At 48.8% G+C, this 27,584-nt stretch overlaps 1 protein-coding gene across 1 annotated transcript in view; it reads right to left on the bottom strand.

Moving 5' to 3' along the window:
- TXNDC16 (thioredoxin domain containing 16) overlaps window positions 1-27,584 on the bottom strand; it is a 328,598-nt gene that overhangs the window by 55,680 nt on the left and 245,334 nt on the right. The gene's annotated exons all lie outside the window — the stretch shown is intronic.

Genomic DNA, 27,584 nt, shown 5'->3' on the forward strand with positions numbered 1-27,584 from the left:
GCCATAGGGCCCTGGCTGCAAGGAGCCCCCATCCCAGGAAGAGTGCGTTTGGGTGGCCGTTTTGCAGAGGACAGGGGGTGTGTGCGGTACAGGGGGCGCTCCAGCATGTTCCCCTCTGACAGCGCAAGGTGAGTTTTTGGGGCTGGGAGTGCTGGAGGTCTGCAACCTGCTGAGGGGCTGGGTCATGAGGCTGTAGTAATAGTGACTAGAATAGCCACATGTATCTAATAAATGCAACAGGCTCAGTAATGCTATAGCTTCCTATTAATCACCTCCGTAAGATGACTGTTGATATGCAGGCTGGCATGCTGTGGTCCCTGAGCCTGGGCGCAGCCTGAGCATCCCATGGGATGCTGCTCTGGCTGTGGAGAGCAGAGAGGGGGCCTGGTGGGACTCCTGCAGCTGGCTTGTCAACCATGCATGCTCTGAAGGTTGTCTAAGGTCTTTGAAAATACCCTGGCAACATGCACTGCGGCATAGCGGTTCCTTCTCAGCCAATGGAAAAATAAGACTGCTTGGAATGTCTGTGTTATCTCATTCTCTTCTCTCTCTGCACATGTTTGGGGCTGCCCCTTAGCGCAGTTGCTCTGTGCCTCCCTCATTGTTATCTTTGGATCTCTCTTGGGAGAGGACTCATGATGTGAGATGCACAGTATGAGAGTACAGGGACAGACAGTCCAGCCTGTGGCTTCAGACAGAGCTCAGAGGAGCTGCAGATCCGCTGTGAAGCTGCTGTGGGAGCAGGAAGGGCCTGAGAAGGTTGGCTTCTGATCCCGTGAGTGGGGCATGGGACCCAAAGGAAAGGATGAGCCCTTGCCACCATTCACAGGTAGTTACTGAGGGTGCAGGGAGACTGCCTTTGGGATCCTGATGCTCCAACAGTATGGGGTGACACAGGGAGATTGGTGGCAAAGCTGGGGAGACTGAGGCAGGCTCACAGCAACTGCCCAGTAATTGTGAGTGGGGGAGGGCTGGATGCTGACAGGCCCGTCATTGAGGGTTTGACCAGTCTGGGGCCAAGGGCCAAGACCTGAGCTCAGATGGAGCCCTGACAGTGTGTGATGGTCCCCACTGGTGGGGATGATCTCCAGGATCATCCAGGAGGTGAAGTGATTTGCTTGGGGCTGGAAATGTACGGAAAAAATGGGACAGTCACAGAATCATAGAATGTGTTGGAAAGAGCCTTCAAGCTCACCCAGTTCCAACCCCCTGCCATGGGCAGGGACACCTTCCACTTGACCAGGTTGATCCAAGCTCCGTCCAGCCTGGCCTTGAACACTGCCAGGGATGGGGCAGCCACAGCTTCTCTGGGAAACCTGTGCCAGTGCCTCACTACCCTCACAGGGAAGAACTTCTTCCTAATATCTGATCTAAATCTCTCTGTCAGATTAAAGCCATTCCCCCTTGTTCTGTCCTTACAGGCCCTTGTCAAAAGCCCCTCTCCAGCTTTCTTGTTGGCCCTTTTAGGCACTGGAAGCTGCTCTAAGGTCTAGTTGGAGCCTTCTTTTTCTCCAGTTTCAACAAGCCCAGCTCTTACAGTCTGTGTCCATAGCAGATGTGCTCCAGCCCTCGGAGCATCTTCATGGCCTCCTCTGTACTTGCCGGAACAGGTCAACATCCCTCTTGTGCTGGGGACCCTGGCAGTGGACGCAGTGCTCCAGGTGATGTCTCACAAGAGTGGAGTAGAGGGGGGATTCACTGGTGCTCTCTCCTCTGGCTGCTTGTTACACACATCCAGAGTGCTGCGAGCTGGTCCCTCTACTCCAGCAATCGAGGCTATTTTCTGGAATATCCAAACCACATAATGCACTTGCCACCGCTCTTGGCCACACCCGTTTCCATGGTGGGGAGATGGCAGAAGTACTGAAAGCACCCCAGGGCTGTCTGTCCCCCACTTGAGGGTTGTATACCTGGACACAAGGCTGCCTTCCCCCTTTGTGAGGAGCCAATTTTGCTGAGCCACGCTGTTAATCTGAGTCTTGTGCAGATTAAAGGGATATGGTGTGAGTGGTGATGGCAGCAGGGACCTATTGCTGCCATGCTTATTTTATCCCTCTGTGGGTACCTGGGTGACTCCGCAGTCCAGGACTGCTGATCCTGAGCTGTGGTGTCTCATAGGCAAGCATGGGGACACATGAGGCACTGCTCCCTACATGCCTGCCCATTAGCCAAAGCTAGGGTAGGTACAGAAGAGATTTGAGTGGGGTTTATCAGATTGAGCCTTGCAAAGCCAAATCCGTTGCAGGCCCAGCTAAGGGCAGGGACATGGAGGGGTTATTTCCATCCCCAGCGGGTTTGTGCAGTTCCTGGGATCCAGTGAGCAAGTAGAATTTCAAGCTCCTGCATTGGTATTCAGAAGGAGGAGAAGCCCAGGAGCTGAGATGCACAAGGAAGGTGCTGCCATTTCTCACCCTGATAAGGAGGGGCAGGTGAAAAGGACTTTCCAAGTGTTTCTCACACAGCAGCTTTGTGCTTTCCTGTCTGCTTCTCCAAGCTCATGCTGGCTCCATATTGATCACTTGCACCGTGGCTTCCCATGGACTCTGCTGAGCATTCCTCATTTTCTCCCCTTTGATGTCTGCTCAGAGTTGTTCATTTGTTTCCTGCTCTCATTTCTCTAGCTGCCCTGTTGCCAAAGTGAAGCCATCATTCCTTGTTTGCTCTGCCTCTTGCTTCCTGTGGCCATTTTTCACTCTGACAGGTATGTGATGCCATTTCTGCTGTAGTGATATGCTGGTCATGTAAATAGGAAGAAAGAGGGAAAAGCCCTACAAAGAAGAATGCAGCCAGTGCATTTGGAAGCAACCATTGGTCATAAACATTCAGCTGTTTTCTTTTTGGCACAGCAGCTTATGTCTTCACTTTCATCTCAGCATGAGGCAAGAGTCCCCGTGCTCTGGCTGTGTGTTATTTACAGTGATCAGCACTGTTACTGCCCCAAGAACTGTGCAGCATGCAGATATGAACCTGCAATAATTACTTGACCCAGCTTCCACATCCATTTATCTAATGTTGCTGAGCAGCGATTACAAATTAAAGGAGCAAGAAGTCATCGTGTTCTAAGCTGGCTCTTGCTTTCCTCATGTGTCTTTTGCCAGCAGCCTCAGCTTTGGAAACGGCCCCGGACCCCACCGCAATGGTGTATCTCTGTTTCTGCTGCATCCCGCCTCTGCTCTGGGGGTTCTGGAAGATGTCACTGGACTGAGATAAATTACAGTCATTGGGACTCTATGTAAGTGCTGTTGCATCCTTGTGGTGATTCATAATGACAAGCGGGACTGTTATCATGAACTGTTATCAACTGCCTGCTCCTGGCCATTCCCCTCTATGCCCCGCCTGGTGTGTTTGCTTTGTCTGCTGGAAACGCAGATTAGAAATCAGTACCAAGCTTACAGATATCGACAGAAGGAAGATGGGGCAGTGGGCGATGCTGTTTGGATTGTCTATGGTACATCATGACAAGATCGCAACACCACCGCGGCTTTGTTCAACCCATCAGAAAACCACAGTACCTGGGCTGTGGCGCAAGGTCTGGAGGTAGCCTCTGGTGTTGGGACCTGCTTCCATATCTCCCTCCAATCTCTGTCCCAGCTACCTCCTTTGGCTCATGGCGTACAACTGCTGCATTGCGTCTCCGAATTGTTCCTTGAGAAATAGAAATATGGGGAAAGAGAAGATGGGCAGATGCCATGAGGCCCCAAGGGACCACAAATAGGGAGGTGGAAAGGGATGGAGAGCATGAGAGCCCTTCATCCCACCTCCCCAGTTCCCTGACAGGATGGAGGTGAGGGCTGGGATAATGACCAGCACTTGCCCAGTGCTGGAAGCTGGAGGGAAGAATTGAGTGCAATATTCTGGAGTTATCTTGGGAAATGGAAAATCTTCATCGCAAAGTGGCACGAAAGATCTGAACCTTGGTGTTTCTCCATGGAAATTCTGCAGTATTTAAGTCCATTAAATCCCCATGAGAGGGAGGTGGTGGTGCCGCAAAGGTGGAGGTGGGCAGCTGAGAGCAGGTCCCCAGCCCACTGCAGCAAGACCCGCAGGGGTTGCAGAGCTCCTGGTCAGGACACCACAGGCACAGAGTGCTGGGAACCCTGCCTGCGAGGCAGGGGCTGTTTCCTCCATTGTCTCAACTAAGTATGTTCTTATTGTTAATATTACCTTGATGACAAATAACTGAACTTCACTTGCTTTGGGCAACAGTGCTTTCTTAAACCTCTACTGTTTTATGTTTATGCCTGTGTATGTGCAAACACATGTTTGCTACAAAATCTTCCCCCCAAATCCCCACCAGCAAAAGGATTACAGGACAGAAGGAAGGCAGGACTTGGGTAATCAATAGCATTCATGTCTTCGGAACGAGGAGCAGTGGGACACAAAGCTGAAGGCTGTCTGTCGCTAATTAATCGGCCAGCATCATCCCTGCAATGATGATCGATCTCCATCAAAGGGCAGAGCGGGAGCCTGCCTGCATCTCCCCACAGGTGGGTCTCAGCAAGGAGACAGGTTTGCTTCCACCTTTGCCTTCCCATATTGCACAGGGTCCTCAGGTCCAGGGTAGGGTTTCAAGGGGAGAGGTGGACTGGACAGACAATATAGTGTGTGTGCAGGTAATGGGTAGCCAGGAGGGTGAATTTAGGTTGATTTATGAGGCTCTGAGCTGTGCTAGAGCTAGTACATGAGAGGAATGAGCTGAGACGAAGAGATCTGCAGTCTCCTTTGTTCATCGCACTCCCATAACACCCTGAGGAGATAAATATCAGTGGACGAGAGGTCAGGGTTCCCTTCCTGAAAGGAGAGAGTCAGAACATGGTTGCGGTGCCCCAGGGCCTTCCCCAAGGCCTGCTGTAATGCTGGAGAGGCCTCAGGTATCTGATGCAAGCAGATGATCTTCCACTGCCCCATGGGAAACCTGCTTCAGGCTCTGGAGATGTGCGGTACCTCATCAGCTAGGTGGGGCCTCTCCAGCCTTTTTCACTGGAATGCTAGTGCTCCCCTGTGTGTACTGGAAACATCTCAGCAGACACAGCCTAGGGTTCAAGTTGCCTTTTTATGACTTTAGGACATTTGCATCTGATAATTCATCCCATCATGAACCAACACACTCTGATCCTCTTTCTCCTCAGTCATTCTGAATGGATGAGCTCTTGGCTGACAGCAGAAATCCTTGTTTATTAGTCCCTGCAAGCATGTGTGACCTTGAAGCCCATATCCTCACTGTCTTTCCACTCCCCCAGGTCATTCAGACTGTTCAACATACCCTGCTGCTTCTCGGTGCTGAGGACACCTCCTGGCTTTGTGTCGTTAGCGCATTTGCTGGGGTCATCACTCATCTTTGGCACCAGCAGCAGCAGCAGAAATGCTGGCAAGATGTCTAGCAGGGTCCCAAACCTGAAACTTCCAGGGCTCCAGCAGTAGCTGCCTCCCAGCACAATTTTCAGAGCTTCTTACTGGTTATCTCATTTATTCCAAGCACAATTTTAGGTGCACTGGAGAATCTCAGGCAGGTGAAACCACCTCTCATTTGTTTCTGAGGTCTCTTCAAGGAAAAGTGCTGCTGTGTTATTGCAGATGAGCGACCTTCATTTTGAACCCAGGTGGAATCTTTGCCCATTTTATCTCACTGTTGCCAACTTGTCTGAACATGAGGGATCAAGAAGTACTTTGTGCCTATAGCCAAACAGGAGCCCATCTCTGCCCTCACAAGCCCCCTCCTCAGGCTTGAAATATCCCAAATGCAGAAGGGTGAGGAACATTAACAGGGAAAACTGGGCTGCAACAACCACAAGTGAGGGGGGCTTTAAGAACCTGTTCGTGTTACCTGGACGCCTGAAGGTCCTTGCACAAAAGATCCCAGAAGGACTGATCATCGGCTTAGATGCCACTGTAGATGCTAAGGTTGTGTTTTTTATGGTTCCCCTAAGGGAAGAAGACAAACCTCAGTTTGTTTTCAGCTGGGAGGGGACAAAGTACACCTTTAACTAACTTCTGCAAGGGTATAAAAACTCCCCCACTGTTGCTGATGATGCTGAACTTGCCTTAACATGTGGGATGCAAGAAATACTTTGTGCCTGTAGCCAAACCTCCAAGATGTTGAATACTTGATGCCCAGTTCTCGCAAACCAATCTCCTCCTGCCTGGGCCAAGTTGCTTTCCATCGCTCAGAGCCTGCTGCAGCAGTCTGAAGGCTGTTGCCAGCTCTGTTGCCTCACTTCTGGCAGCAAACAGCAGCTTCCTGGGGTAGTGATGAGGTTTCCTGGGGCTAGATGGATTTTGGAAGCTAGAGGAGAGCTTCCCAATGGCAGAACACTCAAAGTCAGAGTTCTTCCTGTTGTGTAGGAAACAGCCAAAGCTGCTGGGAAGTGGCGAGTGAGAATTCCTAATCAAGGTGGTGACTTGAGCACCACTGAGTCTGCAACTCCTGTTTCAGACAAGCAGCACTCATCAAGTCACAGGAGATTTGCCCTGTTTTGAGCTTGGGGCTGTATCAACATTGGGAAGAGACTTTTCACTGGCCTCAGTGGGCCCTGAGTCAGGAGCTATGTGAATCACAGTTGGAGTCAGCATCTGACTGCTTCCCTACTCCCCGAACAACAGCACTCAGGGCTTGGCTGGCTGATGAGCAACATCTTCAGACTTATGTACCTGCTGCACCAAGAGAGTTACTCACTGCCAGCCACACAGAGCAGGTGTTAAATAAACCCTTGGTTGGTAACTGCTTAAACCCCTCTGAGTAACCTGCGGAGGTGGTCGAGGCTGCTGCATGCTCTGGCAGCCATGTCTCTTTGGCAGGGAGGCCAATGAGAACATCAGCAGTGTATTTAATGATATTTTCCCTGTAACAGACTTTAATTACAATCATTGAGCACACACTTTCCTTATTAAAACCAGCACTTCAGTGGTAGCAATGGGATAAATCCCCCAAATGTTGAAGAACTGTTGCTCTTCTCTGGCGACTTCTTGGCAGTGATGCCAGCAGTGACCGTGGGTATCAGCAGGCGGCTGAGCCCTGGGGGTCAGTGCCTGCCTCGCTGTCACCTCCTGGAAACATCTTCTGAAAACCATTTCTGAAAATGAGATGCTCTGTCAGGTAACTCCCAGCCTGGTGATATGCCTGGACCCGGGGATGTGTGACTGCTGCAGGAGGACTGTGAAAGAGAAGCTAAACACTTAAATGATGCCTCAGAGTGAGAGGTATTGAAAATTCTGTAAATCTAACTTTGATGGTTGCTTTCAAAGTGGCATCATTTTTAAAAATAGTATTTATTTATTTTTTACTCAGGGGAGCCACTGGAAAAATTCTGATTTTAACTGAGAGCAGAAACCATTGGTAATAGATGGGAAGAGCTAAGCTGCAAGTATAAATTGTGATGCCCCTTTGACCGTTGCCTTCGATGCTGCCCACTTACTCATCTCCCCTGAGATTAATGTCCCCTTCTCTGGCCTGTGACTCATTTTGGAAAACAGCATTATTAAAGTCATCCCACCCAAAATATCTGTCCTTCCTCCCACAGGCTGGGTTTGTCTTCCTCCTTTCTCTGCTGCCTAAAGCCTCAGCTGGGGAGCATTGAGAAAACGTGCTGAAGGGGTGATATTCCTTGTGTCTTCAGCATTGAAAAGGAAACTCCAACCAAAATGTATCAGTTTCACAAACAATTCAAGGCTTCTTTAACCATAATAGGGTCCTGCCATAGGAGACTGTAACGGTGCACAGCCCTATCAGGGTGCTCATGACAATCAGTGTGGGTTCTGGCTGCGCTGAACCAGCAGCTGGGGAATAACAAAATCAAACTGCCCCTGTGTGTGAGAACACACACGGCAAAGCACCAGTGAGCGGAGGCACACAGGAGCTGGCCAAAGGGGCTGGGTGGCATCCAGCATGGGCTGCTCTGCTCCACCAGCAATGTGCATCATGCCCAGGTCTTGGCTGGGCACCAGGGAGGTTTCTGTGCCTCCAAGCTGCCCTCTCAGGTCAGTCAGCATGCAAAAGCCTTTAAAGGCCTTTGCGCCTCACCCCTGAGGTCCTTCTGGTGACTGCTCATTTCCCAGTCGCTTTCCCAGATGTCTTCGGGAGATCTGGCTTGTGTGCACCAAACCCAAGGTGCATCGGTCTGCACTGCCTGTGGGAGAGGAAGCTCAGGGCAACCCTGGATTTTCTGAGCTGTTAAGTGGTGATCGGTTCTAGGATGTCTGCAATGAATTACCATGTTTCATTGGAAAATAACTGGAAGGCTAATGGGATCATTTTCTCCCCCAGCAGAGATTCAGCACACACACACACCAGAGTGGCTTCCCATCCTTGCTTCTCACTGGGGATGTTATCCTCAGCAATGCCCCAGCTCAAAACCCCCACCTCTGGGGATGCAGATGGCAGGGCCAAGTCTATCCCAACACCATCCCTCGGTGATGGCTCATGGGGTGCTTTATAACCTCACTGTCTGCGTCACCTCCCACCGCCATAGAGTGGCTGTTCCCTACCAAAGGGGTTCAGTGTCCTAGCCCTAACTCTGCAGATGCAATGCAGGGTCCTTCCTTTGCCTCTGCAGTGCTCCAGCTCCAGAGGCTTTCCAGAAGCCAAGCTCAGCTGCAGCACAGCAGGCGCCGCAGCATGGCAAGCCTGCAGCACACAGAGCTATTCCATGCAGCAGAGCGTGGGAGCAATGCAGTGCCCATGGCCAGTTATTTAGCACAGCCACCCTTCATCGTTTCTCAGCGTGCTAAATGGCTGAGAGGCTCAGGAGGGCAGCAAAGGCATTTTGCATCTTGCTTCTCAATTAGGAGAGCTGTAAAAGCCGCCCTTTACTGGTGCACCAGGGTGACATCCCCGCTGGTGAATTCCAGCTCTGGCCGTGGCTCCTGCAGTGCCCGGGGCGCAGCTTAGGAATGGTACCCGAGGTAATTGCAGGATATTCTCTTTTCAGACAATGCCTGCTTGCTTTGAGCAGAGTATGGCTCATTCATCATGATCTAAACCCGTTCAACCCCTACTAACCTCTGCAGTACAGCCTGCTTTGTTGAGATGTCGAAGTAAGTAAAACTTGAAATGATAATGAGCACCTGCATTCACCCAGGCATTAGAGAGCAGCTTCTGGAGTAGCTTCCCCATTACAGACCAGGGAGCAGGACCGTTTCTTTTCAAGCCTTATTCCACCCTTCTCAGCTTATTGCTGACAATTTTGGGGAAATCAGTTGAAAAGTTTTTGGCTGTATGGAGTGGGAGGCCAAAATCTAATGTATAGCTGAGCCTAGTGCAGACTTCTTCCGGCTGCCATGGTAACCAAGCTAACTAAAAATAAGAAGTATTCCCATAAATGTCAAAACACACCATGCTTCTGTGACGTACGGGGTATTTGACCTGAAATCTGTAATCATTATGTAACAATGTTTAACATCACAGTAATTACATGGGGAAATCATCTCCAGGTTAGATGCTTTGCATAACTCTGGTAGTCAACCCAGTTCCCGGTATTCTTTGATATCTCTGCTGTTAATGTGATAATTAGACGCTCAGTGTAGCTGTTTAACATCTGACATGCGGAGGGAGACACTGCACTCATGGAATCAATGCCCCTGTCCATCTTCTCTAAATAACCACTAAATAAACCTCTGTCTGGGGCTTGGCAAAATCTGCTTTTTTGGGAGATCTGCCTGTGCAGGTGGCAGCACTGCATGGTCTTGGACAACCAGGATGCAGGGAAGACTCGGTGGGCAAGTTTCCCTGACAGACATGTGGGTATGTCACCAGCTAGCAGCCCACAGGTGGAGGCACCCTGTGGTGCCTTTGTCCAAGGACTCAATGCATCTCTTCCTAGAGCAGACATGTGAGATAAGGCAGGGCCTTGGAAAGTGAGCCTGGGGAGACTTCTCACATATAGATGTCTTCATGGTGGACATCTAATGTTAAGTGGAATGAGACAGATGGGCTGATACCCACCTGCTGAGTTTTTCTGTTGCTCTGAGTGGCTTTCAGATGAAGCCCATGGCTCCAGGACACTCACCCTGCTTCAGAGACTTCGCAAGAGCCTGGGGTTGTCTCTGCCAAGGTCAGCAGAAGGTACCACCATGCCTCACCATGGGTTTGCTGGTGCCCGTTGCTGCTGTCTGTTTTCCCTTCTGGGACATGGGAGGTGGGTTCTCACCAGAAGGAAGACAAGAATGAAGAGGAAGGGTGCTTTGGAGAGGTGCTGTGGGAGACAGCACTCTCCCTGGCGCCATCCAGCCTCACATCCCAGGTTCTGCCAGCTGAATGCCAAGCCCTGGCAGACAGAAGTTGACCTTATGCCATGGTGGTGGCCAGTTGTGGCAGAGGCAATGATGGGACCAAACGCCCCACCTTGTAGTGGTGTGACAGTACCTACCCTGGCACTGCTGCTGTCCTGGTGCTGGGTCTGATGCCCCACGTGCCTCCCCTGTAAATGGGGCAGGCAGAACAACTTGTTCAGGAAGTCTGGCTGTCTGCTGGGAAGGCTTGGATAGGCTTGGGAGACTTGCATTCCTCTCACAGCCATTGCCTTTCAGCAGCCATATGGGCTTGCTCACTGAGCCAGCAGGTCCTAAACTGAAGACAGTGGGAAGGACAGCAGCAGGGAGACCCTTCACTGCTCCCATGGCTGCCTCTTTGGGCTGAGGTGGTGCCTATGGCAGTGGTTGAGCTCCAGCCCTGCGTGGGATCAGTGGCATTGATCCCATGCTCACCCTCCACAGAGGAATCGCTGCTTCCAGCTCCTCAGCAAGTCTCCCTCTCCTCCCGGCACAGATAACGTGGCGTGGGTGTTCCACAAGCCCGTTGCCATGCAGTGACACACTCGGATGAATCAAGGAGGTGGTGGAAGTGCTGAGGAGACGTGAGGGAAGCAAACCAGGCGTGTTCCCAGCCCTGGCAGCCCACTCCTCACGAAGACTTGCCTCTGGCTGCCAAAGTCACATTTTTCATCTCAATAAAAGGACACCACAGTGGGAGGACACAGGCAGAAACCAGCATTTCTTCCCAGCTGGCAGACCACCAATGGGTATCCATGGGTGTCCGGTGTTGTTGCTCTTACACACCACTGCTACTTCCTGCTATTCTGCTACCAAGGTTAACTTCAGAAAGTTGGAAATCTTTCTTCGTGGGTGTTACTGCCAAACGCCTAAATATTCCCTTTACATTCAGGGGACCCAGCAACAAGCACCCAGCCCAGCCTCATGGCTGGAAGAAGATGTGCACCCCAACTGGTGCAGGCATGGTGAGAGTAGATGCTGGAGTAGGTGAACAGTTGATCTATGCAGGAGAGGATGTGGAAACAAAAAATCATAGAATCATAGAATCACAGAATGGTTTGGGTTGGAAGGGAGCTTAAAGCTCATCCACTTCCAACCCTCTGCCACAGGCAGGGACACTTTCCACTAGACCAGGTTGCTCCAAGCCCCATCCAACCTGGCCTTGAGCACTGCCAGGGATGGGGCAGCCACAGCTTCTCTGGAGAAAAAGCAGGAAAGAAAAAATAAGATTCCATATGCCTTAGCTTGAAAATAATTAATAATGCATCTTACCCCTATTTTACCTGAATATCAAATTTAAACGAGTCCAGACTAATCACAGTTAATGTGTTTCTCACTGCACCAAACATACGTTACTAAAACAATTAAAAACTTTCACATTCTTAAATCTAAATTAATAATCCCACAAAAAAGGCTTCCAAATACATAGTTTCTTAAATGAATAGAAAAGTTGCCAAAATCTATCAGAAATAAATGATTAATAATTTATTATTAATAAATAACGATGCCAGTGCCTCACCACCCTCACAATGAAGAACTTCTTCTTAAGATCTAATCTAAACCTTCCCTCTGTCAGTTTAAAGCCATTAACCCTTGTCCTATCCCTTCATGACCTTGTCAAAAATCCCTTTCTTATCCCTGTATGCCCTTGTCAAAAGTACCCCCGGATACTAGGAAGTCAGTGCTCCACACACACACATCAGTATGTGACTTCAGGCTTACAAACAGCCAAGAAGATACACATACAACTACCCACAGCTCCAAGAGCAGCCAGGTAAGCCTGTCTCCTGGCTGACAAGAGAACACTGACCAGCCACAGCCCTGCTCCTGGCATGGCTGCGTTGTAGAGGGCCAGGACCTGCTGCACACTCTTCTGAGCTTGGAAAGCTCTTGCCTTTAAGTCATATTTCCCGCCTGCTTTTGGCTTTGATTTTTAGCAGAGTAACATCAAAGGCTCTTTCCAAGAAAACAAAAAGGGCATCATTTGTATGGAGACTTCAGCCGCCCACTTCTACAACTGTACAATTTGAAAGGGCTGCTAAAATGCCAGCGAAATGAAAGGTTTGGGGACTTGTGTTTGTGCCTTAACGCAGAGCAGTTGGGAGCGAAGGGGTTTGGAGAACAGGATTACAAAAAATCAATGTACAAAGAAAAAGGGAGAGTTAAAATGAGTCAGTCTGGTCTTTCTGGACCTTGGAAAAGCCCTGGTGAGGAACACATCCACCTTGATGGGCTCTGGCAACCACTGGATGTCCTGGAGCCAGTGGTGAGTGCTGGCTGCTTGGCCCCCAGGGCTCCAGCAGAAGGCACTAGTGATCGGGACAAGACAAGGCAACACTGAAGCATTTTAACATGTAAGAAAGGGCATTTCTCAGAGTGCATGGGTTTGTAGCATCACAGCTAACAATTGCCAGTCTAACGGCCACATTCAACAATTTCAAAGCACTGAGGGATGTTTATATTAAAAAAATCAAAGAAAATACATGGTAAGCCATTCTGTGATGAAATAGCACTCTCAGTAGTGGTCTTAACAGCACCTCTGTATAAGGTTGGATGTCAAAATGTATGTATGCTTCAGCATCATAGAATTTCATCTTGAAACAGCTAGGTGTAACAGAAGGAGATGCTGAGAAGTCAAAGCCTACTGTCAGTGTATTAAAACTTGACAAAATTGCAGGTTTGTTGTTTTTTTTTTTTTAGGAAAACAATGTATTTGGAATGAAGCAGTGCATTAAACAAGTAAGAGCTACACAGTCATTCATATATCATGGAAGAGGATGGATATGTATTGTGTAAAAATTTGTATTTATTATTCCATCCCTAACAGAAGACAGAAATACAGACAGGGAAGTCCACATTTGTTTGAGACTGTGATGCAGGATGAGCAGTAACACCAGCACATTCCTAGCAACCAGCAGAGACTCTTCAGCATGGCTTCATGCTGAAGAGGCCCTGAAGCCTTTGCCACAAAGCTGAACTATAGCAGCAGGGACTGGGCTTGATGACTCCCATTCAGCTGGGATGAGTTCTCCATGGTGCCTTCAGTAAAGGACTGCTGAGATCAAGAGACAGAGGGGAAGATCCCCACTCCAACAAGAGCATCCTGCAAAAGAGCAGCTCCAGGTCCCATGGGAATTGGCATGTGTGTAGACTCCAGGTGTGTGGGGAGGCCATCTGTTCCAGAAGACCTTCCCAAACTCCATCCATGCTGAGCACAAACAGGTGCCATTTTTTCAATGAGTAAGAGATCCCTCGTCCATGGACTTGTCCAGCCTCACCTGCAGCTCTTGGAAGTGTATTGTAGCCAAGGACTGTATGAAATCTGGGCATTTTGGAGTCTCCCTGCTGGACTTGAGAGGTCCCTGCTCAAAGCCCATCAGGCCACTGGTGTTTCAGATGTGGTCAGGTGTGAAGCAAAGCCCAGCCCAGCCTTGAGTTCTCTTCAGCACAGATCCCACAGGCAGATGTGGGGCTCCCAAATATCTGGGGACATTCCAGAAAAGGTCCTCGTGCACTTGGCAACACTTTCACTGTCAGTTTTTACTGAAATCTCATTAACCTGCTATTTTGCATAACATTTCTGCTTTTATTCCTTCCTCACAAGTGGCTGGCCTGGTCTCACTGAACTTTTCCGCAGAGGGAAGAGACCTGGCATGGGAAATGTCCGCTCTGGTTGCACAGAGTTTGGCGCAGTACCATAAGCCACCAATAATGGTCTCTCAGTGGGAGGAGGTCAGCAGTGTTTGTGATGCAGGATGATGTTGGCTCCCCCCAGAAAAGAATTGAGCTCCTCAGTTCTTCTGACCAAATTTAATATCCTCTGTCAATTTCCAGTGCTCAAGTGGACCTTCAGTCTGAAGTCTATTTGCATTTTAATAAACGATCTTTGATGGAGAACACCTTTCTCTATTCATCACCTGCAAAAGAAGAGTGAATTGAAAATTATTCAGGAACTTAATGCATCTGAAAGGAAATTGCAGGCTATGGCTTGACTTCACTGAGAAATGTGAAGATCAAATGATCCTTGTCTACAACAGACATTAAAAACGAGCAGCATCACTTATGCTGAGATAGCACAAGGGAACTTCTTTCATTAAAGATGTTCCTGAATGAACTGTTTACTTTTAGGAACATAAGAGTGGCCATAAGGGGAGGATGAGCAAAGTGTGACCCTTGTCTAACCAACCTCCTCTGGTGGGTCAGGGACTTGGATCTGAATTGAGATGCTTCCTTGAAGGCCCTGTGGAAGCTGTGAGCTCAGCAGGGGTGAGGTGAGGGCTGGGGAAGGACTAGGATGGAGCAGAAAGGCTCCACAGAGAGGTGGGGAGCACAGGAGGATGGGAAATGTCCCGTTGTACTCCAAGGGTCAGTACAAACAGGTTCCATCACAGCAGCTCACTTTGCAGGATGAGGCCCAGGAGGGATGCAGGAGAAGGGTCTTCCTTGCTCCCTTTCTCCTGTAATCCTCTTTGGCAGATGCTGCAGCTACATCTGTGCCAGGAGCAGAAGTTTGCTGGAGGAGGAATGGGAGGTGGGCAGAAAAATTTCCAAGGCAAAGGCAGTCAGAGAATAGGATCCTAGCATCTGAGATCTTCATTGTCTTCTCTGCTACTGAGCTTACGGCAATTAAGCACCATCCAAGCAGGTCAAAGCCATCTCTACAGCACTGCTATCTGCAGCTGGAAAAAAGGCTCCTCAGGCTTCCTATTTATACCTGTTTAGCAGCTGCTTTGCTGAACCTTCACACTGACATGGGGTGATGAGCACAATGGGGAGTCTTGGCTATGGCTATGGCTTCCAAAGCTGATCCTAGGGAATTTAAATACCTCCAAGGGGTACTGATGGAAGAGGTCTGTGTCAGACCTGGACTGGCTTGGGAGTATCCAGCCTATCAGCGCAGTTCCACAAGCAATGCCAGGCTGGCCTCGTGACCCTTGTGATGCTGGCTGTGTCACCTCTAGGGTGGCAGGCATGTCCCTATGCCACACACTGGGTGTCACCACCTCTGCCCTCACCAGCCCCCTCCTCAGGCTTGAAATACCCTAAACACAGAAGCATGAGGAACATTAACAGGGAAAACCAGACAACCATGTATGAGAGCGGTTTTGAGAGCTTGTTCATGTTATCTGGAAGCCTGAAGGTACTTGCACAGAAGATCCTAGAAGGACTGCTCACCAGCTTACTCCCTGCATCCAGCCATATGGCAGCTCCCACTGGCTCTGTCCAGTCAAAAGGTCTCTCCTGAAGTGCTGTCTGCACTTACTGAGAATGAATGGAGATTTTCTGCAGATGACCTACAAACTTCCTACCTAGAATAGAAGGAGTACATTGCATCAGACACTGCCAGCGTCTCAGCCATGGTTCTTCAGGCCGTGATTCCAACCGTGAGGAGCAGCCCCCATCTTCCCTGCACCACTGGCAATGTGGGATCCCTCATTGCCCACTCACTCAGACTCCAGAACATGCCTTGGAAATCAGCAGCAGTGTCTCCTGCTGAGTTGGAAGTCTAGAAATTTGGCTCAGACCATTCCATGAAAAATGCATATTGTTATAGCTAGGAGGAAAATATCAGCGGGGAGAGGAGGGGAAGGAATGAATCATTTTTGGCAGATGTCTCCACACTGCAAGTACTGCCTGGCTGTGGAAAGAAGTCATGCAAGCTAAGGGTGGTCTTGCTGCTTATCTAAATAGTTAAATAGAGCAAAACTGGCACGTTACATCCCATGGTGGCAAAGAGAAGAGCTACTGCAGATGCCTCCCAAAAACATTAAACCCAGAGCATCCCCAAAGAGTGGTCTCAAGAGCTGGATCAGTGAATACTGCATCTCTGTGATGCAAATGCAATCCCACTGCCATTGGCTGCTGAGGCTGCCTCCCGGGGTACCCACCACAAGAGGGATCCTTGCCAGACCTTTGGTGGGGACAAGGTGGTGTCAAAACACTAAAGCCCACAGCGGGCAGCCAGGCTGGGCCATTTCCTGCAGGATGCTCTGTGTCTCCCCTACCTGGTGCTTCATGTAGAGGATTTATGGTTTTGAAAAGACTAGGGATCAAGTGAGGAATAAATACGGCATTTGCCTTTTAGAAAGAGGATGATGCTAGAAATGAGAAAACCAGAAAACCCTTCCACACAACAGTTCCCAAGCATCACTGAGTCATTATTACATATATAGTTATTATTTATAGGAGAAATTACTTTTCATGTGAAAATTTCAAGCAGCCATAGGAAGCTTCAATCTATAGGCAAAGAAATATGGCAGCGACACCACTGGTGCTGGTATTAATTGCTACGCATTGCTCTTCCCATCCACATCTGCACTTCCTCAGGCTGCCAGCCCAAGCCAGCTTCTGGGGCAGATTTGGATAATCACTTCCACAGAATGCCTTTTAAAATATATGGCAATACACCCCCAGCAGAAGGTGCCATCTTCCAGAGATGCTCTAAAAGGGCAGCAGAGAAAGATAGAGCCAGGCAGAAGTCACTGTTGGCCCTTCAGAGCCTGGTCAATACACTTCAGGTTTTTACAGATGAAGGGAGGCTGTCACGGAGCGGTGACTCCTTGATGGATACGGAGAATGGCTCCTGCCAAGCTTCCCTCCCAAGTGGTTATTACAGAGGGAAGTGATTCAACTTACAAAGGTTTGAAGCACCAGAAAGATGCTTCCTTCCTCTAACACATGGCAGTGGGGGCATGCAATGCTCCTGGTTCCCCCACAAACTCTTGCCAAGCTCCCTATACCCTTCTCATGGTGTGGGGATGTGGGGGACCACAGTGCATGGGGCAGCCAGCGGACACCAAGAGGCTGCTGCACAGTGGGGACATCAGCGTGTCGGTTAGTCGAGGTCTTACCAGCAGGCTCTGTTGTGTAAGCCAGCCGGATACCCAAGGATGTGCTCCTGAACTGCAATGGATAAAAATATCCTGGGAATATGTGTTGCTCCGACTAAAGCATTGCTAAAATAGAAGAGTGCACAAATCCCTTTTTAGCTGCTCCTTCTGAGCCTCCTGCCTTTTCTCCTGCAGAGCTCTTACCTGCAGATTGCTGGTGGGTTTATGTCTCACAGCCCTCATCACCCCCTCTTGCTTTGGACGTGATACTTGTGTGCTACATGTGCGCTACATGTGCCTGGGCAGGTGCTTTTCTTACTGTGATGTTGCTTTGTGTGAACTAGAGTGGGCATAAAGAGTGAGGTTAAGATATCACTTTGCTCAAATTGGTAAATTAGTTGTAAAAGGGTTGGGGTGAATGGTGGATGTGCCATTTCCCCATGTCCTGGCTACTGTCCCCTGGCTCTGCTGTTGCAATATTCATACTGTAAAGTCTTCCCTTGTAGGATGGTAACATAAAATCCCATTTTCGGGATGCCTTTATGTTTGAAATCCAGTCCTCCTGGTCTGCTGCTGTCTGCTCTGACCATAAAACAAATTATGCCATCCCTGCACATAGAATCACACGATGGTTTTGGTTGGAAAAGTTCTTAAAGCTCATCTAATTCCATCCTCCTTGCCGTGGGCAGGGACACCTTTCACTAGACCAGGTTGCTCAAAACGCTGTCCAGTCTGATCCAACCTGCCCCCCCTCGTCAGGCTGGGGAAGGGTCTGTGCTCTGTGCACCGCAGAAGGGTATAAGGCACCTTGGTAGGCAGCTCAGTCACTCAGGATGATTGGGAGACATTATTAATCCTTTTGTATCCCACAGTAAGTGTATGTCACCCTGTCCTTTTGCATGCTTCTGCTGACAACTAAACATGCACACATTGTTAACAGCTTATTAAAATTCATTGGGAGCTGCCACTGCAGGCTGCTAAAATAGAGGCTGCTCTTGATGCTAAGCCAAATAATTTGAGTATTTCATATCGGTGATCATGTAAACAAACTGTCAGACATCCAGATGCAAGCATGGAGAAATACCCATGGACTGTGACAGCGACAGGACTCAGCACATATTCGTTTACTAATCTGACTGTTGTGAATAAATTAAATGACAGTGTTAGAAGTATATTCCCTGGGCTCATGTTCTGCTATATTAATATGTGATGATTTTGCATCTTGGGTCACTAAGAAAATAGAGACATGGTCAGCTGAGCCAAAGCCAGATATATGCAGCCCCTTATTTTCACATTATAGAATCACAGAACGGTTTGGGTTGGAAAGGATCTTTAAGCTCATCCAGTTCCAACCCCCTGCCATAGGCAGGGACACCTTCCACTAGACCAGGTTGCTCCAAGCCCCTGTGTCCAACCTGGCCTTCAATACTGCAAGGGATGGGGCAGCCACAGCTTCCCTGGGCAACCTGTGCCAGTGCCTCACCACCCTCACAGGGAAGAAATCTGTAGGTCTCCAAGTGGGGGATAATACTCTGTTGTGAGGAGCCAGCAGAAGTGTTAGGGAAGCAGCCATGCAAATAAAGCATGAAAAAAACAGTGGCTTTGTAGCTCTCTCCCTCAGATGTAGGACTATTTTCCATTGGAAAATGCGTATCTTGGATTTTAAGGCTGAGGCACCATGCTGCGCAGTAGTTTTGATCTCTTGAGCAAGGCCCGACAATGGCACAGCACTGCGATGGAAGGATGTCACCCTCTGAGAGCCAGCATGACTGCAAGGCTCTGTGTGATGGAGTTTATCACATCCCCTGCAACCTGTTACAGCCATTCCTTACCTTCCATTAAAAACATGCAGCTTATTTCCAACTTGAGTTTTTCAGACTTGAGCTTCTAGCTGTTGGATATCATTACGCACTGTTGTCATTACATCAAAAAGGTCTCCAACACAAACCTCTTCCCCCTGGGAACTGCACCGCGGTGGGATTGCACAGCCTCTGAATTGTTTGATGATGTGTGTATTTAGCTGTTTTCCTCTCAATTTCCCAGCAGTTCTCTTCTAGGATCCCCATTTGGAAGATTGCTACTGCCAAGTACCACCAAAGGGGGTGATAAGATCAGAGGAACAATTGTGCCGTTCAGCCCATGGTCCACAGGGTTCATGTCTCCAGCTATGGGCCTAAGAGGATGCTGTCACAGAATTGCAATATATATGATTTATTCCTCAGCACCTGCCTGTTTCCTCACCTGTCCGTGGTTTGTCTGTTTGCAAAGTCTCCAGAAGTCTCATAATTTTTGGCTTTCCCAAAGGTCTTCAGCAAATATTTCCCCAGATATGCTCTACATCGCACAGAGTATCCCTGTGGACACAGTGCACTGGCAAGGTGCTGCGCCCAGCCATTGCCTCTCCTGATGCAGGCACTCCACACATTATACTGTGACCCAGGCATGCTGCTCCAGCAGTGGCTTAGAGCCCAGATTTCTTCAAAAACTGCTCCTGGCATTGATGCGTTGCCTTTTGGCAGCTTGAATCCAGCTCCAGTTCCTAATCCCACCTGCCTCGTGGTGAAGAGGCGCCACTTGTCTCCGGGTTGCTCCTGCTCAGTGTTAAAAATGGGCTTGTCAGCCCCAAACCCCATCTAAACCACTAACATCTCCCAGGCAGCACTTTCCCAGGGCCAGCCCTGCCTTCCTCTGCACAAACTAGGGTGCTGTTTTCACAGGAGCGAGCTCTTGGCTCTGTAACAGCCCTGCAGAGACACATTCTGCCACAGCGCTGGGTTGGAGTCCATCCGTCTCCTCCAACACCACAGGGTTTGCAAAGCTCCTGCTGCCTGCCAGCTGGCTGTGCTTGGCATTTCTACTCTGCCCGCTGGCCTCTGGCCACAGGGATGCAAGGGAAGTGCGTGGCAGGCTGCAGAGGAGAGTGATTCCCAAGATGTGATGGGATCCTGGCGATGCTAGCACTGACCTCCCTGCTGCCTTCATGGGAAGTGGGATCAGCTCCATGAGGGAAAGAGACTTGGGCATAAGGGTTCTGGAAAGAAGAGAGGGGACCAGCTTAGCCTGGGGGTGCCAGAATGGCTTCAGGGCTCCGAGTGGAGACCAACCTCCTCCTGTGGCTCTTTTGCAGCCATGGTCTGTCTGGGCTGCAGGCAAAGGGTATGGCAAGAAGGAAGCTCCCAGCAGCAGGGACCTACAAAGACAACAGTAGCTTGTGGACCATTATGTTCAGTAGCCAGCAAGGAGACCATCTTTATAATCCTTTCCTGTACTCATTTCTGCGTATGGCCCCAGCTGCACCCCACCAGCCTGGTTCACCCTGAGCCCAAAGGGGTTCAGGGGGACAGAGACAAGTGCTCCCACAGGGACCATGCTGCTGACACACATCTTGGGTACATACCCTTCCCCTGCTCCTTCTCCCATTGTTCGCCCCTGCAAAATGGAGAGCTTTGTGTTCCCGCGGCTGGACATGGCCAGCCCTTCCCCAAGCAGCTCTCCAGCCACAGGGAAGCACTTGTCACTCAGCCTGGGTAGGGAGGGCACACCGTGCAGGAATGCTACCACAGCTGAGACTGATCCTGCAAAATCCTCTGGCCACTGCACCAATCACTTTACAGCCTCTCCCCTGCACATTTGTTTGAACAGATGCATTAGCATTTGGAGCCATGTGGCCACCTTAACCTCACACACGCTGGCCTGTGCTCTCTGGAGCAGGGAAGTGCCCTTGCTTGCCCCCCCCCACTGCAGAGGTACGTAATGTGGTCCATCAGCCAGAGCTGCAGCTCATTGGCATTGCCTCATCTTCAGAAGTGCAAGGACAATCAGCATAATGACTTCATTTCCAGTGGAAATCCAATTACTGCAGGGAAGCATTTCATTAGGGTGGATTTTCTCTGCAGCTGCCACACATGGGAAGCTCGCCTGCTGAGCAGCAGGCTCGCTGATGTTGGTGCCAGCATGGGGGACTACTGCTGTGCACGTGAGGTGGTGACAAGGTGCACAAAGCAGGACGTCACACCTCAGCCATCTCCTATGCCTTTCCCCCCAACCATTCCCAACTGTCTTCTCTTTCTCACTCCCAGGATCTCCAGCTGCAATCCAGCAGGCATTGACTGCCTCAAGCCCTCTCTGTATGGGGATTTTGTTGCAGGGGGATTTTGTTCCCATGCCACTCTGAGGTGACAGCAGATGCCCCAGGAAGCACAGCAGTTCTACCCAGAAACACTTTGAACAATCTCCCCACCACCCTGGGGATGCAGTTTGACCCTCCTCTGTGGCAGCTCTGATGGAGGAGAGGATGACTTGCTGCCATGGTGCCTAGCCTTTCTTTCCCAGACCCTGTAAATCTGGCTGCTTAAAACAAGCCCGGCCTTCCTTCCCCACACTTGTGGGGCTTTGGCTCTCTAGTAAAACATCTTTAAACCATTGCCTTTATTGCGCACATTATTCACTGAGAGTTTGCTGCCAGCTCATACCTGTTTTGAACTCGGTAAAATTGGCCTTTTAAAGAGGTCGGTACAATCATTACTGATCTGCACCACATTTCTGCTGAAGCACAACAAATGCTGTATGAATAAGACTTGGAAATGATCAAGCCTGACATTATCATAATGCAACCGGCAGAGAAGCGAGGCAAGTAGGAGACGCTGCTGTGGGAGACGTGGCAGCGAGTGGCATGAGACATGTCTGCGCAGGAGGTGCCTCCTGATTCCTGGGACCGCAGCTCAGGCAGTGCGAGGGAAGGGAAGGCACTTGTGATGGATTTTGCTAAAGAGCAGAGTTCACCTTTGTGGCAGTGACAGATTGGCTCCTGCTATCACTGCATTGCATCATGTTTCCAAGAAAATGAAACTGTCTCTGCTGGGGAGTTTTTATTGCCTACTTGTTTACTTGTTTGAAGATGCAGTTTTGATTCTAACAGCATGTGCATGAGAGAAAGCATAAATACATGAAAATGAGAGGCAAGGCTGAGCAATAGGGAAGACTGCTCTTCTATGGACCCATTTTATCAAAATCCTTCTTGTCTCTTCAGTCTCTGATTTAGATACTTTGATAGAAACCCCTGGGTCCCACTTTTCCCATGTTTGATGTTTGACCTTCAGACTCTTTCACATGGCTTGCAACTCTGCTCTTGCAGGAGGGGAGTCCTACACTCAGCATCAGAAGTGTGCTGCTAATACCATGCATAACAAGATGTCCCCATGCTTCTTCTCTGCATAGCAGGTAAATACCCCATCATGTTTCAAGCTAGTTCAGCAGCAGAGATGGGACTGTGCAGCAGCCTCCTCAGCTCCCAGTTCGAGCCCTCTGTTGGGGCGGCACAAGAAGTTAGCTTGTGTCTGTGGTTATTGGAGACCCACGTGTTTCTTCCATATGAGGATAACCAAAAAATGACACTGGTAGTGCTCTCCAGAAGTGCCAAAAAAAACCATTTAAGTGTGATAATCACCCCCTACCTGCCATGTTTCTGATTCACCCTGTGGCATTTAGCTTTATTCAGTGTATTCTAGCTGAAAGAAGCATTTGTGACGATTGCAGTGAAAGCTTCCCCATGCCCACTTAGTTGTCCATCTTCCCTCATTTAGCAGACTGAGCTCTATCAGAGGCACACACTTTGCCCAAAGACACTGTTTTCTGGCCTAGCATTACATTTGCTACCTGCAGGTGAGCAGGTATATGCCAGGGTGGACCCCCAGGAGAGAAGCTGCTCTAATGAGAGAATGTTTCTCAATGACATTTGCAGGCAGAGGCAGGCAGGGATCTGTGGGTGAAGCAACATTTTGCATCAGCCTACGCAGCAGTTACAGCACCCTCGGGAAGCAGTGTGTGGGCAAGCCGTACAGGGCTCTTCACAGCAGAAATGCAGATATATGTGCCAGGGAGAACACCCTCTGAGGAACAGAGGGCAGAGCTCTTATTACAGAATCATTGACTCAATTATTCCCTGAAATTGTATTAAAATAACTGGTTGGTTTTGGTTGTTTTTTTTTTTTCCAAGGGGATAAATAAATCCTTATTTTGTTAGTGCAAATGGGATTCCATTTTACTTTACAGAGGGCATGAACGATTAGCCAGCTCCTGTTCTGCAGGTAGTTCAGAGTAACCCCTCGGGCCTTCAGCAACAGCAGAGAACAGTGGAGGAAAGTACAGGGTGACTGAAAAGATCTCTTGCGAGTGACCCAGTACATTCATCTTTGTCACAGCCTGTTGGTCACAGCTCCCCATGGCTTGGCTGTGAGCATACCTGGTGAGTGTGTTTGGAGCCCTGCATGTGGGACTGCAATTCCCAAAGCAGGAAAGGAAAAAAACTTAGTTATGAAAATAGCATGAGCAGTTTTTTAGAAAACCTTACAGGATGTCATGAGTGTGGCAAATGCACACCCACTGTATGCACCATCAGCAAGCAAAAATGTGATTATAAGAGATTCCCACAACCAATAGGGTAAGCATACAGCACGAATGACATTGCTGCCAGCATGTTGCTCGCTGCCACTTGCAACCACTCAGTAGCCCAACACCGGGTTTCTTGGTGTCAGCAGAGGACAGAGGGATTCATACTGTCATGGTCAGCCAGAAAGGACTTTTTGGCTGGGTTTGCAATTAGACTTACTCTGTATATTAAATCTGGGCTTTTTTGTGGCCATGAAAAGAAAGTCTAACCAATGAAGTCCAGAGTGAGATCCAAACTCTTACAATCTCAAGCAGTTTGGATCTCAAACTTTGTTTTGGGCTTCATGCAAGTTCGGGCCACCCTTATCCCAACCCAGGAGAGCAAATACTCCTCAGCACCACCAGCAATATGACTACTCGAAGAAGGACTTTAGAGCAGAGAAGAGGTGTTAAATGCAAAATCCTGATGCATGGTTCATACCCTTGCGATCCTGATTCAGAGCCCATCAGTGTCAATGAGAAGATATTTGGCTAGAAAAGGATGGCTCCTTCTGGAAGAACAGGTTTTGTTCTGATATACTATCACTGTGCTTCCCGTTTTGCTGGCAAATATGAAAATCATAAGGAAAGATGTTCCCCTGTGTTCAAAGATGACGACTTCAGGTGTGCTGTCTCCCTTGCCTAGCTTCAGCAGGATCAGGAGTGTTGTTCTCTGCGTTGTTAGATGCTCTTGCTGCTATTTCTGTGTTGCTCTGCTTGATTCCTTGATGCTAGGCACTCCATTTGAGATGTCTTGTTTAAAGAAAAGATACCTACTTTCTTTAAATCTTTCTTTCCAATTAACCAGCAGTGGAGTTTCTGCCAACAGCCAGCCAGCCAGCCTGTCTCCCTGCGAACGCAGAAACGTGTACTGCTTTCAGGATGCTACAACGCTACTTGTGGTAGTGCCTGGCACAGTGTGGTTTGGTATAAGCAGCAAGGACATGACTAGAAGAAGTTGGCATCCATACCCACACAGCAAAGGCGAAATGAAAAAAGGATGTAAAGAAAAGGAGTGAGGTGATCTCCCATCAAGAGGGGGGCCATGAAGATGAGCTGAGGACTGGAGCACCTCTGCTATGGAGGCAGGCTGAGAGAGCTGGGCTTGTTCAGCCTGGAGAAGAGAAGGCTCTGGTGAGACAAAGCAGCTCCGGTGCCTAAAGGGGCTGACAAAAAAGCTGGAGAGGGGCTTTTGAAAAGGACCTGTAGGCATAGGACAAAGGGGATGGCTTTAAACTGACAGAGGGCAGATTTAGATTAGGTATTAGGAAGGAGTTCTTCCCTGTGAGGGTGGTGAGGCACTGGCTCAGGTTGCCCAGAGAAGCTGTGGCTGCCCCATCCCTGGCAGTGTTCAAGGCCAGGTTGGACAGGGCTTGGAGCAAGCTGCTCTAGTGGAAGGTGTCCCTGCCCATGGCAGCGGATTGGAACTGGACAAGCTTTAAGGTACTTTCTAACCCAAACCATCATGTGATTCTGTGATTCTGTGAAAGAATACCTGGCCACCTGGGGACGTGCAGAAAATCAGACTCCCCCTCTGCCCACGGCCCTTCTGACATCAATACCTAGGAAGATAATCTAATCTAATCTAATCTTATCTAATAATCCTACATAATCTTCCAGAGTATCATGAACTGCATCTTGCAATGATATATCTGATAGCAGCGAAGTAATGAGCCTGTTACAGATTATGTTGTCTGTCTGAAATAATTATTTTTGGCTTCAAAAGCAACATTACTTCCTCACCATATATTCCAGAAAAACTTTGCTAGCCTCAGATAGATACTGCAGAGAAAATGCAGGTCTGATCTCTACAGCCTGGGCAAGGCATGGTCTGGTCTACTCTGCTATGCAGGCTGAGGAAAAGAAATACGTTCACATGCAGCACCAGCCACAATAAAGGCTTTCTGGTTCTTCTTGACTGGTTCCAGCTTCTAACATTACATAGATACATATAAAATGAATCTCATCGATATATAATCTGCCTTTGATTCTAAAGAGTTTAAGGATATTACAGAAATGATTTGAAACGTCAGAAATACCGAGTCCTCAGTACTGGAGAGACATGAACATGTTGGAGAGGGTCCACAGAAGGGCCACAAAAGTCATCAGAGGGCTGGAGCACCTCTCCTGTGAGGAACGGCTGAGAGCGTTGGGCTTGTTCAGCCTGGAGAAGAGAAGTCTCTGGGAGACCTTATTCTGGCGTTTCAGATCTTAAAAGGAGCCTATAAGGAAGATGGGGAGAGACTTTTCAGCAGGGCCCGTTGTGATAGGATGAGGGATGATGGTTTTAAACTAAAAGAGGGAGATTCAGGATGGGCATAAGGAAAAGATTCTTTACAAAGAAGGTGGTAAAACACTGGCACAGGTTTGCCCATAGAGGTGGTGGATGCACAATCCCTGGAGACAGTCAAGGCCAGGCTGCATGTGGTTATGGGCAACCTGATCTAGATCAAGATGTCCCTACTCACTGCAGGGGGGTTGGACTTTGAAGCTTTGAAGGTCCCTTCCAACCTAAACTATAGGTACATAGGTGATACATACCCATGGTGACAGGGAAAACGCAAGGTATTCTGACATCTCCCAGCCTTCTGAATTTTCAAGGACAGAAACGGGGCCTGAACTGGAATGTTTTTATTGGTTTGAGTACAATGACTTAAATATGGCTTGTGTTCTGTCTTGCCTGAACAAGCCCTGTGCACATAGCATCAGCTGGAGCTCCTAAACCAGTGCAAGAACACCTGCACAAGCCTTCCTCTCATAAAGTGACATTTTACGAGAAAACAGTACTAATACCATTTTCCCCAGTATGTCTTTGGACACCTTTAGGCAGGCTCCTGTGCTGGCCTCAGGGTAACAGGTTTCTTGTCACTAAAATACAAGCCAGTCAGCACAGTATTTCCCGTCTCCTGGAATCAAGAGCAACTTCCAGACTGGTGCAAAGTGATGTAAAATCAGGAGGTCACACAGGGGGAGGGGGCTGAGGAGAGGTTGGAGTTTAAATACATGAATATTGAACTCCATCTGTAGGGGAATTCCTCTTGTACATAGAGCCAGGCAGAGGGCTGGAGGAAAGTAAATCCATTCCTTTCTTTTCTTGGAGACATGCTCACAAGACGACTGCTCTGAGACACTGTGCTCATGCAGGACAAATCCTTGCCCCAGAAAGCCCATGAACACAGGGGATGGGAGCACAAAGACAGCAGTGTACAGAGAGCACAGCAATGCTGTAAGCGTGGTGGCAGCTGTGTATTGCAAAGGCCTCTTGACATCTTGATGTGAAGGGGAGAAAGACAAATGGAAACCACCAGAATGGGAAATTGCTCAATGGCAGGATGCTAATTATTTTAAAGATGTGATAACCTGTGCTGTGAAGGGAAAGACAGCAGAAAGATGCTAGGCAGATGACCTGGTTTCAGCTGGGATAAAGTTAGTTTTCTTCCTATTAGCTGGCACAGTACTGTGTTTGGGCTTTAGTTGGGAGAACAACGCTGATAACACACCAATGTTTTAGTTATTGCTAAGTAGCAATTACCCTGATCAAGGACTTTTCAGTCTCTCATGCTCTGCTAGTGAGGAAGGGCACAAGAAGCCAGGAGGAAGCAGAGAGAGGACACCTGACCCAAACTAGCCAGAGGGATATTCTATACCACAGCACATCATACCCAGTATAGAAAATGGGGGGAGTTACCCAGAAGGGACTGATTGCTGCTCAGGTCAGGCTGGGTATTGGTCAGTGGGTGCTGAGCAATTGTATTGGGCATCACTTATGTTTGTTGTTTTATTGTTGTTTTCATTTTCCCTTTTTTATATATCTCTCCTTGTTACTTCCCTTACTACTATTAGTACTGGTATTATATTGTACATTATTTCAGTTATTAAACTGTATATTCTTTTGATTCAGCTAAGGGCTGGTGAGAGAGATACCAAGAGATGGGATGGGGTCAGGATGCAGGAGACAGAAGATGGTTTGGAAAGAGAGGAGAGCAGAGGGATAGCTACTGGCACTTGGTCAGTTTATCAGCTCCTCTTCCCTTAAGTGTCAAACATGGAAGTAGAAGAAACACA

This window comes from Pezoporus flaviventris, unplaced genomic scaffold (genome assembly GCF_033815535.1).
Source record: "Pezoporus flaviventris isolate CSIRO_AGI_PZ_B2104156 unplaced genomic scaffold, CSIRO_AGI_Pfla_v1 ptg000035l, whole genome shotgun sequence".
Lineage (NCBI taxonomy): Eukaryota > Metazoa > Chordata > Aves > Psittaciformes > Psittacidae > Pezoporus > Pezoporus flaviventris.